We start from the raw sequence: 12,066 nt of genomic DNA on the forward strand, positions 1-12,066 counted from the left end.
AAGACAGATTTTTCCTGCAATTCTCAGCTATCTTCAAATACCTCATGTTTTTTTGGTTTCCCTCTTGGATCAGGTTGGATAGCCTTGGCAACTGGAGACCATGTATTTTTGTGGCTCACAAACTATTATATGTTCTTGTATAATTTCTTGGCTTTGGAAATCCATGTAACCAGAATGTTGCAGAGCTGACAGTTCACAGCTGTTTGTATCTATAGTTTATCTGCACTCATTTCCAAGTGCTGGATTGGTGTCACGGAGGTTATTGTGGTAGGCATGTCGGGCACATTAATATCTGTGTTTTAAAAATTGCACTGTGTCTGGGCATGGCAGAAAAAAAAACCAATCTGATTATAACTGGTTTTGCTGGAATGGAATTGATTTTTTACTCCGTGTAATTTGGCAGTTACAGTGATGGAACATGTGGCTGGCTGCCGTTTTATTTATGTTGAGGGCTTTATTTCTGAAGCCCACGAAATAGAAGGACAGGCAAACGTAAATTTATCTTTGAAGCTGCTTGGTGTGGAGGTTTGGGAAGAGTAGTTAGGGAAGGGCGTTGCTCTATAGTTATTGCTTGATCTCAGGCTGGGAAGAAAAGCGGTGATTACCATTTTCACTTTTCAGAGGGGAAAAATGAAAGTACAGACTTCCATGACCTGATTGGGAAAGCTGAATGCTTCCAAGTTTCTAACTGTGGAAACGGGGCCAGTAATCTGTGCTACCTGACTCATAGGGAGGATAAAAAAGGTCATTTTGCAAAGTTATAGCTACAGAGCGCTTCTTAGAAGCATTCTATCATCAAAATACTTAGAAGCAATACACAGGCACCTCATGTTGCTCCAGGATGAGTCTGGAACAGCAGTTCTCAAAAGAGGGTCATTTCCCCCTGCCCAGGGGACATTTGGCAACATCTGGAGACATTTTTCATGGTCACAATTCGGGATGGGTGCTACCAGTTTCCAGAGAGTAGAGGCCACGCTGAGTGTCCTCTGATGATCAGTATAGCCTTCCTGATAGAATTATCCATCTCAACATGTCAGTAGTGCTGATGTTGAAAAACCCGGGCTATAGAATATTGTGGTTGGTAAAAGTGTTCATGTTAAAAGTATTTGTATTGGTGATATGATAAATGGTTCATAATAATACATAGGTCTTATTCTAACCAGACAGAACTTTCAGGAAAGGAAGATACAGAATTGTTATATAATTAAGTCTCAAACAGAATTTCTTCACTTAACATCCAAGAACCTCATCCCCACCGCTGGTCTAGACAATAACATTGTGGTCATACACTACTGGGGAGGGGCAGGAAAGGGGTGCTTGGGGAAGCTGAAGAGTAAACACGGCAAATTCTTGGTTCTTCAGCTTGAAAGATCCTGAAAGTCAGCTGGATGTCTACACATGCAAACTGTGAAGAATTCTCTTCATCCTGAACTCCCACAATGCATGCAATAATTTAAGACTAAAAGGAAGGGATGAGGGGGAGGAGAAGTACAGAGGAAAGGGTCAGATGTGAATTGGGAAAGCCCTGTGCTTGCCTCTGCCTCTTCAAGTTGGATTCTGGGGGACTCTAGAGAGCCTCTTCAATGTCCAGGATATGAGCAGAGGCTGTGCCTTATGCTGAAAACAAGCATGATTGTACAGTCTTTTCATTTTACCACTTGGGTGAATAGGAAGTATGCTATGTTAGGTTGTGAAGGGCCAGAGACAACTCCGTCTGAGTTTCTTGTGGATTCACAACAGCGAGGGAGGATTCCAGAAGGTTTTGGTTGCAGACACACACTGGGAGAGAACTCGTGGTCCTCTGAGAGATCTCAAGCTTGCTTCATTGAAAGGATGCAGCAAGCACAGGGATCCAAAACCCAGTTCTGTCTTGGGCGTATTACTAATACTAGAGAGTTGAGTGGCAGCTAAGTGGGCACCCACAGGATGTCTAGTCCACCTTGGAGCACATGTGCTGGGCCCCAGATAGGACACGTTCCCCCTGAGGTCACCTGAAGCCAGTCAGAATCCCAGGACCCAACAGATGGAGCAGGAGAGGTGAGTATCTCCTCCCTACCCCAAGGGTGATGTGTCTGTACGCACCTCCAGAGCTTAGAATCAACCCTGGAGGGAGAAGTATCACAATTGAACACTGAATTGACTACGGTATATCTCATCTGCTTTCCTGGTGCCATTAACCTCTGGGTCCTCTGAGCTTACTGTCAATACCAGGCATAAGAGTGGGAAGAAAAGGGCAATACTGGTGTTCTTGCATTTACACCTGAAGTGTCTGGGAAATTGCTGTATTTAAAAGAGTATATGGAAGTTACCAGACTGATCCATACATATTAAATTAAATTGTAGAAAATCATGTATTTTGACACATTTTAGTTTGTAGACTGAAATTCTTACTCATTTTAGCTATAGCTACAGGAAAAAAGTTAAAAAGATTATAAAGTCCAGTGTCACATACCCAATTTCCACAGAATAACCAAGAGCCCTGTTAGAATTTCATCAAGAAGATATGCAGTTAGATTCCCATGAACCAACATGGTTGGGACTTTAAGAGTAGATTGAACTACTTTTTCTCCCTGAAGAATCTCCATTTTGATCTTTCAGTTACGTAGATGGGTGCTCAATTTCCAGAAGTTTATGTTACTAAAATATGGATTTTTATGTTTTTAATGTTTTATTTATTTTTGAAGACAAGAGAGGGAGGGAGCATGAGTGAGTATGGGGAGGGGCAAAGAGAGAGGGAGACAGAGAATCCCAAGCAGGCTACATCATCAGAAGCCAATGCAAGGTTTGATCTCATGAATCACAAGATCATGACCTGAGCCAAAAGCAAGAGTTGGATGCTGAACTGACTGAGCCATCCAGACACTTCTAAAATGTAGATTTTTAAATAAAACTCTACTGAAAGAGCCCTTTTGCATCGTCTTTTTATGGTATATTTTCAGATTTTTTCAGAGATGTTTTGGTTTAGTCCCCATGCTGCCAACCAAAAGACCCCAGAAGTGAAGATAATCCTGGCCATTGATCTAGCTTGTTTTTGGAACAACCACTTCTCATTATTAATTTTTCATTTCAATAGCAAGATTTTGGCTGGATTACTTTTCTAGAGCTTAGAATAACCAATGCTCCTGAGAATTCCTTGAGAAATTCTATATAAATATTTATCTTAAAAAAAACCTACTGTTTGGTTACATCTTCCCTGTTGAAGATCACCTTTTACTAAAAGGTATTACTTGATGGGCAACTGTTTGTTAGACTCTATATAGTGGACCTTTTAATTCTAAGGCAAGTGATTCGCATTATCACAAGAAATTCCAAAGAAGTTATATACAAAATATGTCTAGCAAGTTAGAAACTGTGTTCCAGATAAATTCTGGAAATAAATAAATACCTCTATCAAAGGCATCCATGTCCTTTTGTGATCATAATTTTAGCTGCCATTGATTTAGTGCCCTTAATGGGTTATGTCTAAAGCTAAACATTTTACATGCATGACCACGTCATTCAATCTTTATAACAGTCATTTGGGAAGAAATTATATTCATTAGAATGACTAAAAAATGGAAGTTTAAAAAGCTTAAGGAACATGGTTATAAACCTTGTTAGACTGTTTCTAAAATCTTTTACTCCACCACACTGCCTAGTTTCATACTAAGAATTTATACTACTACTTCTATTTTGAGTTTCATACCATAGAAAGAATTACTCATATCCTATCAGGTTGAACCCTATGAAAGTGCTGATATTCGACCCTTTGTGAACATAAAACAGCAATTTCATATGGTTCCCCTTTCTTTTAATTTCTTTTTTAATTTATTTTTGAGAGTCAGAGAGACAGTACGAGCAGGGGAACATCAGAGAGAGAGGGAGACACAGAATCCGAAGCAGGCTCCAGGCTCGGAGCTAGCAGTCAGCACAGAACCCGATGCAGTGCCCAATGCAGGGCCCGAACCCAGAAACTGTGAGATCATGATCTGAACTGAAGCCTGACGCTTACCCGACTGAGCCACCCAGGCACCCCCCATATGGTTCTTCTTGATAGAGTGTAGTATGCGGTGATCCAACTTAGTCATGATTGTGGGTTTGGGCACTATAGGAATCCACAGACTGGTTTTGGTCTACTGAGCTACCCTCATCTCAAATAGCATTGCTGATCTGTAATCTTGAATACAATGAGCTATTTGAAAAGCAATGCATAAGTCATTTTGAATCCATCACCCTGGGAGAAAAGATGTCACAGCAGTTCTGGTGTGATGGAGAGACAGACATGGAATCAAAAGCTTGGATTCTGGTTTCAGCTCTACCACTTACTGCCTGTGACTTTTGGTAATTTGTAGCTGCCCCGAGTCTCAGCTAGCTCTTCTGTGAAATGAGGCTAATCATAACTACCATATCCAGTGTGAGGATTAAATAATCTAATTTTAAAAATTTATTCCATGCCTACAATGCCCAGGCATTGTGATGAGCTTTGGGTATAAACAGATCAATAAAATCTTTACCCTGTCTTTATCCTGAAAGAGCTCATTGTCTTAAGAGAGGTGTGAAGAATAAAGAAATACAAAATACTGTTAAAAGTGCTAAAATAAAGGAATATGCAACATGTTACAGGAACAGCAAGGGGGAAATGCAGTACACATCCACTAGAACAGAATATTAAGATCAGAAAGCTCATGTGTCACATTTATATTCTAATAAGCCTTTACTAAGTATTGGTAAATAAACAAGTGATTCATGGGGCTGAAGAATAAAACTTCACTTTCTTTGCCTCTTCCACTTCCTTATTACTCTCTCACTACTCAAATCATGTCAGCCTAGCTTGTGCCTTTACTCTTCTCGTAAACTTTTTTCTGTAATAGCTGCTTCTTCTCCGTCTCCTCTTCCTCCTCCCCCTCCTCCTCCTTCTTGGCAATTCAACAGAGAGGAAAACATATTCCTGGTGTGATTTTAAACTGGCAAAATTAGTAATCAGAAAAAAAAAGAAATGAAAGGAAATAAATGCTTCCAAATTGGTAAGGAAGAAGTAAAACTTTCACTATTTGCAGACGACAAAATAATACATCTAGAAAACCCTAAAGACTCCAACAAAAAACTACTAGAACTGATAAACAAATTCAGTATGGTCACAGGATACAGAATTGATATACAGAAATCTGTTGCATTTTTATACACTAATAATGAAGTAGCAGGAAGGGAAATTAAGAAAACAGTCCCATTTACAATTGCACCAAAATAATAAAATCCTGAGGACTAAAGTTAACCGAGGAGGTGAAAGTCCTCTCCTCTGAAAAGTATAAAACATTGATGAAAGAAATTCAAGATGACACACATGAAAGATATTCCATGCTCATGACCAATGCAACAAATATTGTTAAAATGTCCGTATTACCCAAAGTAGTCTACAGATTCCATATAATCCCTATCAAAATACCAATAGCATTTTACAGAACTGGAACAAATAATCCTAACATTTGTATGGAACCACAAAAGTCCCTGAATAGCCAAGCAATCTGGAAAAAGAGCAAACTTGGAGGTCTCACAATCCCAGATTTCAAGATATGCTACAAAGCTGTAGTAATAAAAATGGTATGCTACTGGCACAAAAATAGACAAAGATCAGTGAAATGGAATAGAGAGCTCAGAAATATACCACAATTATATGCTCAATTAATCTTTAACAAGGGAGAAAAGACTCTGCAATTGGAAAAGGACAGTCTCTTCCACAAATGGTGTTAAGAAAACTGGACAGCTACACGCAAAAGAATGAAATTGGACCACTTTCTTACACTATACACATAAACAGATTAAAGATGTAAGTGTGACACCTGAAACCATAAGAATCCTAGCAGAGAGTAGGCAGTAATTTCTCTGACATTGGCTGCAGCAACACCTTTCTAGATATGTCTCCTAAGGCAAGGGAAACAAAAGCAAAAATAAACTGTTGGGATAACATCAAAATAAAAAGCTACTGCACAGCGAAGTAAACAATCAACAAAACTAAAAGGCAACATATAGAATGGGAGAAGATATTTGCAAATGACATATCCAAAATCTATATAATATATGATCTATATAAATAATTTATATAACCTAATACCAAAAAACCCCAAAATAATCCAGCTGCACAGTGGACAGAAGGCATAAACATTTTCCCAAAGAAGACATACAGACAACAGACACATCAAAAAATGCTCAGCATGAGTCATCATCAGAGAAATAAAAATCAAAACCATGATGACATATCACCTCACTCCTGTCGGACGGCTAATGTCAAAAACACAAGAAACAATACGTGTTGGTGAGGATGTGGCAAACAAGGAACACTTGTCACTGTTGGTAGGAAAACAAACTGGTGCAGTTTTGAGGGAGTTCTCAAAAAGTTAAAAATATAACCCCCCTATGATCCAGTAATTCCTCTACTGGGTATTTACTCAAACAATAGGAAAACAGTAATCTGAAATGATATATGCACCCAAATGATTTTTGAAACATTATTTACAATAGTCAAATTATGGAAGCAGCCCAAGTGTCTAACAATAGATAAATGAATAAAGAAAATGTGGTGTATATATATATATATATATATATATATATATATATATATATATAAACATTATTTATCCAGAAAAAAGAATGAAATCTTGCCATTTACAACAACATGGATGGATCTAGAGAGTATAATGCCAAGTCAAATAAATGAGTCAGAGAAATACAAATACCATTTGATTTCACTCATATATGGAATTTAAAAAAACAAAAGAAATGAACAAAGAAAAAAAAAAGGGACAAACCAAAAAACAGACACTTAGTTAGAGAACTAACTGATGGTTACCAGAGGGGAGGAGGTAGATAGAGGGATGGTTGGATTAGATGAAGAGCTTACCACTATGAGCACTGAATAATGTATAGAATTGCTGAATCACTATAGTGTACCTGAAGCTAATATAACACTGCATGTTAGCTATACTGGAATTCAAATTTTAAAAAAGGCAAGACTAGGAAATATTTCAAGCGTACAAAATATTGAAAGGGAGAAATATTTACAAACCATACATCTGAAAAGGGGTTAATATCCAAAATATACAAAGGACTCCTAAAACTCAAGAGCAAAAAGCCAAATAACCCAATTAAAGAATGGGCAAAGGGCCTAATTACACAATTTTCCAAAGAAGATGTAGAAATGACCAACAGGTAATGAAAAGGTGCTCAACATCGCTGATTATGAATCGGGGAAACATCAAGGAAATGCAAATTAAAACCACAATGAGATATCAAGTAATACCTATTAGAATAGTTATTATCAAAAAGACAAAAGATAAGTTGCTGGTGAGGGTGTGGACAAAAAGGAATTCTTGGGCATCACTAATGGGAATATAAACTGGTACAGTCATGATGGAAAACAGTGTGAAGGTTCCTCCAAAAATTAAAAAGAGAAATTCTTAATGATCCAGAAATTGTACTTCTGGGTATATATCCAAAGGAAATAAAATCAAGATCTCAAAGAGATATTAGCAGTCCCATGTTTATTGTGCCATTATTCACAGTAGCCAAGATATAAGAACAGCCTAAATGATTACTGATCATTAAATGGATAAAGACAATGTACTATATATATACACACACATATAATACACAACACGCTCGAATATTATTCAGCCTTAAAGATAAAGGAAATCCTGCCATATGTGACAACATGAATGAGGCTGGAAGACATTATGCTAAATGAAATAAGTCAGACACAGAGAGACAAATAGTGCATGATCTCACTTAAATGTAAGATCAATGACTTCTTAACTCCCAAATCAACTAGACTTTTTTCAGCCACACTATTACCTGATCTTTTAGTTCTGTTTGTTGTTACCAATTACTTTCTCGCATAAATCCTCATCGTCTTTACTCTTTGAAATGACATTTCTGGGTTTTCTCCTTGTCTGCCTTTGACATCTTTTTTCCTTTTTTTTTAGGTGTTCTCTCAAATAAAAAAAAAAAAAAACTCTGATGATCCTTAGGGAACATCTTACATCTTAGATAGTACTTCCACTCTTGGTTTCAATGACTGACGATGATTCCTAAATCTTACTTCCAGTATTTAACTCTCATTTGACAGTTAGACTTTAAACTTCTGACAATCTATCTGTCATCCTCAAGTAAAAATTCCTTCAGCACATAAAACTCAAAATGCTCAGAATGGGAGTGCTCTCCTATTTAATTTCCCTAACATTTCATCTCTCTAGGGTAACCTCATGCTCCCAGTTCAGGGCATTATCATTTACCTTGTTACCAGCAGGAGGCATCCTTGAATCTTTCTTCCTCACTTACTGTGAATGGTATTACCAATACTTGGTTTTTATCCCATTCCTGGGCACATGGACAATCACATTTCCCAGATCCATTGCAATTAGTCTGAGCCCTGTGACTAATCACTTGGCTATAACCAAAAGTGACAGGTGTTACTTCAGGCCAAAGCCAATGTCTGAATGTCTATGTTCTTTTTGGTTTTTATAATGACCCAAGGAGGTCTCTTTTCCAGATGGTGCTGCTATCTGATCATAGAACCTTTATCAACCGGATCCCTGAGTAATTCTGTGGAGGAGAACCTCTACCCTGTACAACTTATGATAGACATTTAGTGTAAACAGGGTTGAAACCTTAGTTATGGTAAGTCATTGAGATTTTGCTGTGTATTTCTGACATAGGATGACCTAACTCTCCCACTGATGCATATACTTCATTTAATAATAAAAGCTTATTTCAAACTTCCCTTTTTCTTGTCCCTATTATCTTCTATTCATGATTGGTTCCCTGGATTGCTTCCACAGCCTCCTGGCTAGGATCACTAAACACTCAATTTTTTATCCTTTCAAATTCATCTTCTACACATGTACTGGAATGTTTAATTTAAAATACAAATATGACAATGTCACTCCCAGCTTGAATCTTTTAATGATCTTTCACTACCTTTAACAGTAATTTTTAAACTTTGTTCTTTGGAACAGTTAATTGGTGTTCTGGAAAAAAAAATCCCTAAAAGATTAATGTCCTCAGGCTCAAGAAGATTGTGCAGTAATGCACACTGTCTTGGAGATTTACAAATGTATATTGGTGGAATATTCATGTGGTGAAGAAATGAGTATACGTTGTTTTAAATAATGCTTCTTCCAATTATTGGACTTCTAACCATTTCTAGAAGAATTCTTTTAACATCAACATATCAGAGTATTGTCTAAGCTCCTTCCCTGGCCTCAAGCCTCTTTATGCACCTTCTTTATAGATCTTGTGTCAATTCTTTCAGCTTCTACCATCTTCTACTTCACAGTTTGTGCTTCAGTAACAGTAAATGTATACAGATCTTACCAGTGTCATGCAGGGAGAATTTAGCTTTCGGCAGTGGAAGTTACTTCAGCTAGAATACCATGACCCCAACACATCAGTCATTTATATAATGTATGGATAATCTTTTAGACCAAGTTCAGATGGTGTTTGCTGCAGGAGGCTATTGGAAGAGCTAACAATAAAGCTCAATAATATGTGCTGCCTTGATGTTGGGTGAAATCAGGAGGTCCATCAATGACCAATAAGTTCCCCTCTCTACTCGGCTCTGTCCCCTAGATATCCAGTCCTCCTTATCATGAGGAGCAGGCACAGGTCCTACTTATCCCTGAGTAATGGGTTTCATTTCTCTGTCAGCCTGTGAAGTTATTCAAATAAGCCAATCATACCACCCCTGCCCCCACCTTGGGGACCAGGGGGAATCTCCTCTTTTTGAAAGTACAAAGCCTGACCCTGATTATTGACTCTGTTCCTGAGTACAGCCCTCCTCCCCTGTGTGACTAATAAATGGCTGTTGATGTGTTCTGTCCACTGTCAGGTGTTAACGTGTGCAGTGATCCCTGAACCCAGGGCAGGAATTCCTCTCTTGCCAACAGGATGAAGAGGAGGGGATTAAAACCGAGAGCTTCCTAGCCCCCGTGCCTCATGGTTCCCCTGGCTCATTCCGACCCCATAAGCACTGTAGATGCATCTTTCTTTGAACCTGCCATGTCTTATTGTAGTGATGTCTTTATGTGTCAATCTCTGTGCTAGATTGTGAACCCCTTGATGTCAGCCTTACTTACAAGTGTCTTGCACATTTTTGTCACAACGTTGCTTGTCAATCTGATGGAAATATTAAATAATGTGTCTCATTGAGCACTTTTGTACATCAGAGCCCAAGGCTTCACAAGGTTGATCTTGTTCCTATTCTAGAGATGAGGAACTTGAGCCTTGATTGAGTGGTTTGCCTTAACACAACATGAAGAGGCAGAGCTGGATCTTGAGCCCAGGTATGTCTCTTAAGACTGTCATTTTAATATGGAATGGAGATACTGCTCTCAGTCACTCAGCCTGTGACCTACCAGATGACTAGGTGATATGAAAGTGAAACTCTTGCAGGCATCACTTTCCCTTTGTCCCCAGATTGGTGAGTGGAATCCACAACAGGGGTGAATGAGGTACCAGGTACCTCGCATTCTGAAGATCACCACAAACAGGTGAGACCACACGTCACTTCCTGGGCGCATTGACAGGCAGCAGACACTGTCATATGAATCACCATTCCCTCACCAGTCCAAATAAAAATAATGGAAGAAAGAAGAGAGAAAAGATGGGTATGGAGAGAGATGAATAAGAGCAAAGAGCAGACTGAGACAATTGCCAGGGTGTGCTTCATTGGCTAGTGGAGAACGTGATGGCTTTCTCTTCACCTCTTCACAGGGAGAAAGGGACAAACCACTTAAAGACGAATACCTGCAAGAAAGAGACATTTTTATCTCATTCCTGCAGAGATTGTTTATTTAGGCGCAGACTTTCTGATATGTCCCTGTCCCTACAGGGAAAAGGAGGTGAGACACTACTATACAGGGCAGAAGGAGAGAGGGGCAGCAGGGGGCACGTGCCTTCTACAAGGTGGCAAGATTAAATTTCTGGGTGCTCAAGTTATAGGGTCAGGGCATGAGTGTGTATGGGGGGGTGGGCGGGCAGGATAGGGTGGTACTTTGTGGGATAGCTGTTTATTTTCATATGAGGTACGTGTGTAACCAGGAAGCCCCACACCTCCCCAGAACTCATTCAGATACTCAAAGAGAGAGGCAGGTTTTTGAAGCCTATTGTACAGAGAACATGTGTGGCCAGATTGGGTTAACTAGAGGAGCTTCAACACCTGACAACCACTTAGTTATTAAGCAAACACTATTTTTCTTCCTTTATGTACATTCCTTCTCCCAATATCTAGGCTCAGAGGCAAGATGACAGAGTAGACCTTATCCCTTCCCTTCCTACTGCAGGGTAAGGAGGAGGGGTAGACAGGAGGAAACTGGGGTTTTATTTTCTTTTCAGTTTTATTTATTTACTTATTTACCTACTCATTTATTAAAAATTTTTAATGTTTATTTTTGAGAGGGAGACAGAGACAGAGACAGAGCACAAGTAAGGAAAGGGCAGAGAGAGGGGGAGACACAGAATCTGAAGGAGACTCCAGGCTCTGACTTGTCAGCACAGAGCCTGACCTGGGGTTCAAACCCATAAACCACAAGATCATGACCTGAACTGAAGTCAGGTGCTTAACTACCCGAGCCACCCAGGTACCCCATTATTTATTAAATTTTTAATGTTTATTTATTTTTAAAGAGAGAGAGAGCAGAGGAGGGGCAGAGAGAGAGGGAGAGAATCCCAAGCAGGCTCCTCACTATCAGGGCAGAGCCTGACGCAGGCTTGAACCCATGAAACGTGAGATCATGACCTGAGACGAAACCAAGTAACTAAGGCACCCAGGTGCCCCAAGACTGGAATTTTAAACAGGGCTAAGAATTTTTTTTGACTTTCAGGTTTTTTGGGGCAAGTAGCTGAAAGAGGTCTCAAAGATATGGAACTTGCTTGAGATGTTTGCAAAGATAAGAAAGAGATTCATAGGCGCACTGGGAGTCATGATTGGGAAAAAATAAAACCTCTCCCTGTTTGTATCTAACCAGTTCTGACTGTTCAGTTCACCAGTCATCTAAGTAAGTTTGTTAAGGTGATAGCCTTGATTCCTTCACACAA

The 12,066-nt window shown here is 39.1% G+C and overlaps 1 protein-coding gene and 1 long non-coding RNA gene across 2 annotated transcripts in view; both read right to left on the bottom strand.

Moving 5' to 3' along the window:
* The window catches only part of GABRB1 (gamma-aminobutyric acid type A receptor beta1 subunit), a 373,510-nt gene that overhangs the window by 53,090 nt on the left and 308,354 nt on the right, over positions 1–12,066 (bottom strand). The gene's annotated exons all lie outside the window — the stretch shown is intronic.
* LOC115298008 overlaps positions 10,695–12,066 on the bottom strand; it is a 5,873-nt gene continuing 4,501 nt past the window's right edge. Inside the window, exon 3 of the long non-coding RNA XR_003911558.1 lies at positions 10,695–10,776. This is a non-coding gene — a long non-coding RNA (uncharacterized LOC115298008). The remainder of the gene's footprint in view (positions 10,777–12,066) is intronic.

Source organism: Suricata suricatta, chromosome 1 (assembly GCF_006229205.1).
Source record: "Suricata suricatta isolate VVHF042 chromosome 1, meerkat_22Aug2017_6uvM2_HiC, whole genome shotgun sequence".
NCBI classification, from domain to species: Eukaryota; Metazoa; Chordata; class Mammalia; order Carnivora; family Herpestidae; genus Suricata; species Suricata suricatta.